A 7,738-nucleotide genomic window follows, 5' to 3' on the forward strand; every position below is an offset into this window, starting at 1 on the left:
CTGCCTGAAGGGAACTCCAAGAGCCCTACTACAATGGAGAATGAGTGAAATGATAGAGGATGTCCTAGATGGGTGCCCTGGCTGCTCTTATATAGAGTTTGGGGCCAGGGCGTATACAAAGAAGAAGGTTCTTCTGACCTAAGGGTCGTGAGCCTGAGGGAGGTTCTAGCTAACTTGGCTTGCTAGCTACGTTGTCTTGTGGAGCACGTCTGGGCATGGTTATCATCATGGTCTTGTGGCCACGTTACGGCATGGTGCGACGTGGTGCTACTTGTGCCGGCCGTGGTGGCACTATAGGCACGGTGGTGGTTCGCCAGCCATCTTGTATGACGTGGTCCTCGTCGTGGTCTTCATCATTGTCTCCTGGTTTCCAGGAGCATCGTACAAGAGTTGGTAGCCGTCCCCGGGTCGTCGATCGTCTCGTTGGTTTGAGGAGCTGAGGGCCACGATCCCGATCGTTGGGGTTGTGGCTCCCGTCGGGTTGGATGGCCTCTAAGTCAAGGCCTTCGTCTTGGATCCCATCCCATTATAATGAGGACATTCCTAGCATTCACTCATCTTTAAATGAAACTCCACTTGATAAAGCTGGTCCAATTACAAGAAGTAGAGCTAAACAATTGGAGAAGGAAATTCATTCTCAGGTGAACGCTAACCTTATGTTTAATAATCAGTTTATGTTGAATGAGCCTATGCTTTTGAGTTCTTGTTCCAATGTCCTTAGGAATGATGGAGTGTATGAACCAGCATGGGATGAAGATGGATTCAAGCCTCTGGACATTTGAACCAAGAAGCCTATGGTGTGCAAGAATAAAATGGTGGTTCATCACCTTTGCATGGAAATGCAACCAGAAGCTAGATGACTGATACATGGTACGAATTCCAAGCATCACCGCGGACAGAATACAAGGAGTTAGATGGTGTTCTATATGTGGATGGAAGCGTCTTCAAGTCTACTTTCCAGCCCATCAAACGGCTCATTATTTGGACTTCCTAATAAAGAGTTATGCTCATTTTAGTAACTGCTATCAGAAGCTGAAAGACGCGCGAACCAGCCACGAAATCCACTGGTGCATGCGCATGCTGCCATTTACTCCAAGCTGAACATCCCTATCCCTATATATATCTTGTACTAGACAATGAAAGGTCAGATCTTGATTAGCTGAATTCAGAATACACAAACTCGTGGAGTTTTGTTTATGCGTGAGTCTTGAGAGGCTTGCAAACTTGTTCTTTCGATTCCTGAGGGAGTTGTAGAACGCCGAACTGCGGTTCACCCAGTTTATGCCTTCATGTCTATACGGCGTGATTGCGTGGGCTGTTCATCGGTACGTGGAAGGGTGATTGTCTTGGTAGTTCGTCGCGTGGACAGCCTCGCGGTGCATTGCCTCTTCACCAGGTCGCGCAACGACAATTTATCAAGTTCACAGATCCTACGAGAAGATCGGCCCACAACAACTTGCTACACATGCTGCATAGACGTGTGCACATCATCTGGTACCAGAGCCTCCGTTTACTCGTTAGGATTGTTCTTGTTTTTGGTAGGATAGAGTTTATATACCTACTGTCCACTAATAGCCAAAAAAAGAAAACCTACAGCCCAAATTCATACGTGCTACTGATTTTGTAGTTTGCTTTATTGAGTTTTAATCCTTTAAGATTTGTCTAGTTGCTGAATTTTTCTTTTCCACATCATTCTAGTTGTTATCTTTGTTCTAATCATCAAATCGCTTGCTGCATGTACCCACCCATCCCACCCTTGTTCTAATCGTCATTGCTTGCTGCATATATATAAATCAAAAAAAAAACCCACCCGTTCCACCCTTGTTTTCTACCCGCCACAAATTCCCCACGCGAGTTTCTTGTTTTTGTGCTGCGCCGTCCATCTTAGTTGATCCTTATGTGCCCCTTTAGTTGAAAGTTGTGCTGCGTTTCTCACAAAGGTTAAAAGAAAAGATGTATATGGGTCAAAAGAAGGACTGAAAACAACGAGTTCTTGTTCAAAAAAAAGGAAAGAAAAGAAATAAAAGAGAATTGTGTTCAGCACACCACAAAGGGGTTTGGGCAGCAACAAGTTTCGGTTGGTGCAATTGGTGTTCATCTATCCACTTCCTACATCTTGTTCCTTTCTTTGAGCATCTTTTCCTTTATATTCAGCAACTTAGACTTGAGTTCTTGGATTATTATTCGGTTTTGCATTACTACATTTCAGCGCATTCCATTTACATATTACCCCACCAAGCTCCACTTAAAAGCACCGTGAGCTGTTGCACCGTAGTCTCTTCACTCTTCCACTATAGATTGCAGCCCCGGTTCTTGCCCTTTCTAGGAAGAGAAAGAACTTGTTCAGCAAGTGGTGAGGGAGTGATTCCACATATATTCTACATATATATTATCCTTTTTTTCCCTCTACTAATATGGCAGGACGTGGAGATGGTGCTGCTGTTTCGGTGGAGGAATTCCAGGAGCTGTGTACACAAATGAATGATTTGATGCAACAACTACAAACTCTCCAATTGAACATTCCTCATAGAGAACCACCACCAAATGAGGATGATGACAATGAGGATAACGAGGCACCATGTCGTGCCGCTGGTCATGGACATGGACGTGGTGGGTTTGGCCATGGTTTTGGTCGTGCTCGGCGCGTTCTAGTTGGAGGTAGAGATTATGATGGTGATGATGATATGTTGTCCGACATGGATGATCATCGACATGGTGGTGGCCATCATGGTTATCGTGACCGCCATCGTCGTCATAATGATGATGGTTTAAGAAACGTGAAAGTGTCTATTCCCCCTTTTAGCGGACAGGAGAATGCTGATGCTTATTTTGAATGGGAGACCAAGGTGGAACAAATATTTGATTTGTATGAATACTCTGCTGAAAAGAAGGCAAAGCTTGCAGCCATTGAGTTTAAAGGCTATGCCATAACTTGGTGGAATCAGGTCCGTACTGAATATCAGAGAGTTGGGCATGTTCATATAACTTGGGAAGACATGAAGAGAGAAATGCGACGTCATTTTGTTCCAGCATATTACTCTCGTGATCTACATTTGAAGCTGAAACGTCTTGTGCAAGGTACTCGTACTGTTGATGAATATTTTCAAGAATTGGAAATGTGTGTACTTCGTACAGGGATAACTGAAGATGAGGAATCCATAATGGCTCGGTTTCTAGTTGGCCTCAATAAACCCATTGCTGATAAAGTGGATATGACAACCTACACATGTCTCACCGAGTTGGTTCATTTTGCAAAGAGGGCTGAAAGGCAAATTGCTACGTCTTACAAATACAATGCTTCATGGCGTCATTCCCAACAGCAAGGGGATGTCATGCCTCAATTCCAACAGCAAGGAGCTACAACGCCCAAATCCTCATCTCGTGGAGCAAATAGATATCTTCCAACTTCTTCCAAACAATTGGATGTGAAAGGTAAAGCTGTGAGTTCAAGTCAGCCCACTTCTTCTACTGCAGCCACCCAACGCAAGACAAGCAAGATTGAGTGTTTTAAGTGTGGTGGTCATGGGCATAAGCAAGATGAATGTCCCAATCGTCGTACTATTATTGCACTTGCTGATGGTTCTTATGATTCCCAAAGTGAAGAGGAGGACGAGTTTAACAATGTATTTGCAGATCTTAATCTTGACACTTGTGAGTATTCAGCAGAGGATGGTACATTTGAGCTAGGTCTAAATTGTTTAGCCATTCAACCTATTCCATCTTTTGCTCACAATGACCTATTACAAGATGTTGTTTCTCCATCTTTCGACGAGATTACTAGTGATGATTTTGATGAGTTGCTTGCTGATTTTCCTGATTTGACGCGTTCTATAATGAACACACCATCTCCTTCTTTGGTGGTGAGGCGAGTTCTTTCCACTCAATTTGTTGCTGCTGAACAAGGACAACGCCATAATTTGTTTCAATCCAGATGCAAAGTGAAAGGACAAGTGTGCCGTTTCATCATAGATGGTGGGAGCTGCAATAATATTGTTAGTGCTTTGCTTGTTGAGAAGCTTGGCTTGCAACCACGTCGCCATCCACATCCATACCATATGCAATGGTTGAATAATTCTGGGACAGTTAAGGTTTCAGCCATGATTCGTTTGTCATTTTCCATTGGTGATTATCATGGAGAGGTGGATTGTGATATTGTCCCCATGCAAGCATGCCATTTGCTGCTTGGTCGGCCCTGGCAATTTGATGTGGACTCAGTGCATTTTGGACGGTCTAACAAACACACTTTCATTCACAATGACAAGAAGGTGGTTCTTATTCCATTATCTCCAGAGGAGATACATGCTTCAGATATGGCTCGCAAGAAAAGAGAGGAATCTGACAAAAGAAAATTGAGTGAGATCCCCAACACAAGTAAGGGAGAGAGTTCTAACCCATCCAGCCACATAAAGACTCATGCCAATCCTAAACAGCCACGCCACACTGAGTGTCTCTTCGTGAGCAAGAGTGATATGAGAGAAGTGAGAAACACCACAGCCCCATTCTTTGTGCTCTTGCACAAGGAGGTCCTACTTTCAACTAACGATTTACCTTCATCGCTGCCTAGTGTTGTTCTTGATCTCTTACAGGACTTCGAAGATGTTTTTCCCGATGAGATACCAGCTGGACTTCCTCCACTTCGTGGAATTGAGCATCAAATTGATTTGGTACCAGGTGCTTCTCTTCCAAATCATCCAGCCTACCGCACCAATCCCATAGAGACAAAGGAAATTCAGCGACAGGTAAAAGAGCTTTTGGACAAAGGGTATGTTCATGAATCCTTATCACCATGTGTTGTTCCCGTTCTTTTAGTTCCAAAGAAAGATGGCTCTTGGCGCATGTGTGTTGATTGTCGTGCTATCAATGCTATAACTGTTCGATATCGCCATCCCATTCCATGACTTGATGACATGTTAGATGAATTGAGTGGTTCCATCATTTTCACCAAGATTGATTTGCGTAGTGGCTATCATCAAATCCGCATGAAACTTGGTGATGAATGGAAAACAGCGTTTAAAACTAAAATTGGTCTCTATGAATGGCTTGTGATGCCATTTGGCTTGACAAATGCTCCTTCAACTTTTATGCGCTTAATAAACCATGTTTTACGAGCTTTCATTGGCAAGTTTGTAGTTGTTTATTTTGATGATATTCTGATCTATAGCAAATCATTTGATGAACATCTTGATCATATCCGTCAAGTACTTGCTGTTTTGAGGGAAGAGAAATTGTATGGCAACATTGCTAAGTGCACCTTTTGCACAGACCATGTTGTTTTCCTTGGCTTTGTTGTTTCTGCAGATGGTATTCAGGTTGATGAAGAGAAGGTTAAAGCAATACAGGATTGGCCTACACCTACAAATGTGAGTCAAGTTCGAAGTTTTCATGGTCTTGCAGGTTTTTACAGGCGTTTTGTTAAAGATTTCAGCACCATCGCTGCACCCCTCAACAATTTGATAAAGAAGGATGTTCCATTCAAGTGGGGTGATGAACAAGACCAAGCCTTCAATGAGTTGAAAACAAAGCTTTGTGAAGCACCGCTGCTACAACTTCCTGATTTTGGTAAGACATTTGAGATCGAATGTGATGCAAGTGGTATTGGCATAGGAGGTGTACTACTTCAAGAAGGTAAACCTGTTGCCTACTTTTCTAAAAAGTTGAATGGTCCACATCTGAATTATTCTGTCTATGATAAAGAGCTTTATGCCTTAGTTTGAGTTTTGGAAGTTTGGCAACATTATTTGTTACCTAAAGAATTTGTCATCCATTCTGATCATGAAGCTTTGAAATATCTAAAAAGTCAAGGCAAACTGAACCATAGACATGCTAAATGGATTGAGTTCATTGAAACATTTCCCTATGTTGTAAAACATAAGCGTGGAAAAGATAACATTGTTGCCGATGCCTTATCACGGAGATGTGGTTTGGTTACACAATTAGATACAAAAGTGCTTGGTTTGGAATCCATTAAAACACTCTATGCAGTTGATTCTGATTTTAAAGAACCTTTCTCTCATTGCATTGCTGGGAAAGGCTGGGACAAGTATTATGTGCATGATGGTTTTTTATTTCGCACTAACAAACTATGCATTCCAGCCTGCTCGATTCGTCCGTTTCTTTTGCAGGAAGCACATGCTGGTGGCTTAGCTGGTCATTTTGGCGTCAAAAAGACATTGGACATGCTCTTCGATCATTTCTTTTGGCCACATATGCGACGTGATGTCCATCGACATGTTGCACGCTGCATAATCTGCTTGAAAGCTAAGTCCCGCCTTAATCCCCATGGTCTTTATACTCCATTACCAGTTCCGAATGTACCTTGGGAAGATATATCCATGGATTTTATTTTGGGGTTACCTCGGTCTCAGAGGGGGAGGGGTTCTATCTTTGTTGTTGTTGACCGATTCTCTAAAATGGCACATTTTATTCCATGTCATAAGAACGACGATGCTTCACACGTTGCTGATTTGTTTTTCAGGGAGATCGTTCGTTTACATGGAGTACCAAGGACTATTGTTTTAGATCGGGATACAAAATTCCTAAGCTATTTTTGGAAGACATTATGGGCTAAACTTGGTACAAAGTTGTTATTTTCCACCACTTGTCATCCGCAAACCGATGGGCAAACTGAAGTTGTCAACTGTACCTTGTCCACCATGTTGCGTGCTGTGTTGAAAAAGAATTTGAAGCAGTGGGAAGACTGCCTTCCACATGTTGAATTTGCTTATAACAGGGCAGTCCATTCCACAACAAACTTTTGTCCATTTGAAATTGTTTATGGGTTTAAACCGCATACTCCCATGGATCTTTTGCCTTTACCATTACAGGAACAAGTTAACTTGGATGCAGCAAAGAGATCAGATTTTCTCAAGAAGCTACATGATGAGACAAGAAGGAATATTGAGAAGAAATCAGCACAATATGCAAAGCAAGCGAACAAAGGTAAGAAGAAGGTTACATTCCAGCCCGGAGACCTCGTGTGGTTGCATCTACGCAAGGATTGATTTCCCCAACAGCGCAAGAGTAAGTTATCTCCTAGGGGTGATGGTCCGTTCAAGGTTTTACACAAGATAAATGATAATGCTTACAAAATTGAGCTACCACCTGAATATTCCAATGTGAGTACAACATTCAATGTCAAAGACTTGCTTCCATTTGTTGGTGAGCCTGAGTCGAGGACGACTCCTTCTTAAGAGGGGGAGGCTAATGAGGACATTCCTAGCATTCACTCATCTTCAAATGAAACTCCACTTGATAAAGCTGGTCCAATTACAAGAAGTAGAGCTAAACAATTGGAGAAGGAAATTCATTCTCAGGTGAACGCTAACCTTATGTTTAATAATCAGTTTATGTTGAATGAGCCTATGCTTTTGAGTTCTTGTTCCAATGTCCTTAGGAATGATGGAGTGTATGAACCAGTATGGGATGAAGATGGATTCAAGCCTCTAGACATTTGAACCAAGAAGCCTATGGTGTGCAAGAATAAAATGGTGGTTCGTCACCTTTGCATGGAAATGCAACCAGAAGCTAGATGACTGATACATGGTACGAATTCCAAACATCACCGCGGACAGAATACAAGGAGTTAGACGGTGTTCTATATGTGGTTGGAAGCGTCTTCAAGTCTACTTTCCAGCCCATCAAATGGCTCATTATTTGGACTTCCCAATAAAGAGTTATGCTCATTTTAGTAACTGCTATCAGAAGCTGAAAGACGCGCGAACCAGCCACGAAATCCACT

The 7,738-nt window shown here is 42.5% G+C and overlaps 1 pseudogene; it reads left to right on the top strand.

Annotated features, from left to right (window-relative positions):
* Positions 1-2,414: 2,414 nt before the first annotated feature.
* On the top strand, positions 2,415-7,454 carry LOC136510337 (uncharacterized; annotated as a pseudogene).
* Positions 7,455-7,738: the final 284 nt, after the last annotated feature.

This window comes from Miscanthus floridulus, chromosome 16 (genome assembly GCF_019320115.1).
Source record: "Miscanthus floridulus cultivar M001 chromosome 16, ASM1932011v1, whole genome shotgun sequence".
Taxonomy (NCBI): Eukaryota; Viridiplantae; Streptophyta; class Magnoliopsida; order Poales; family Poaceae; genus Miscanthus; species Miscanthus floridulus.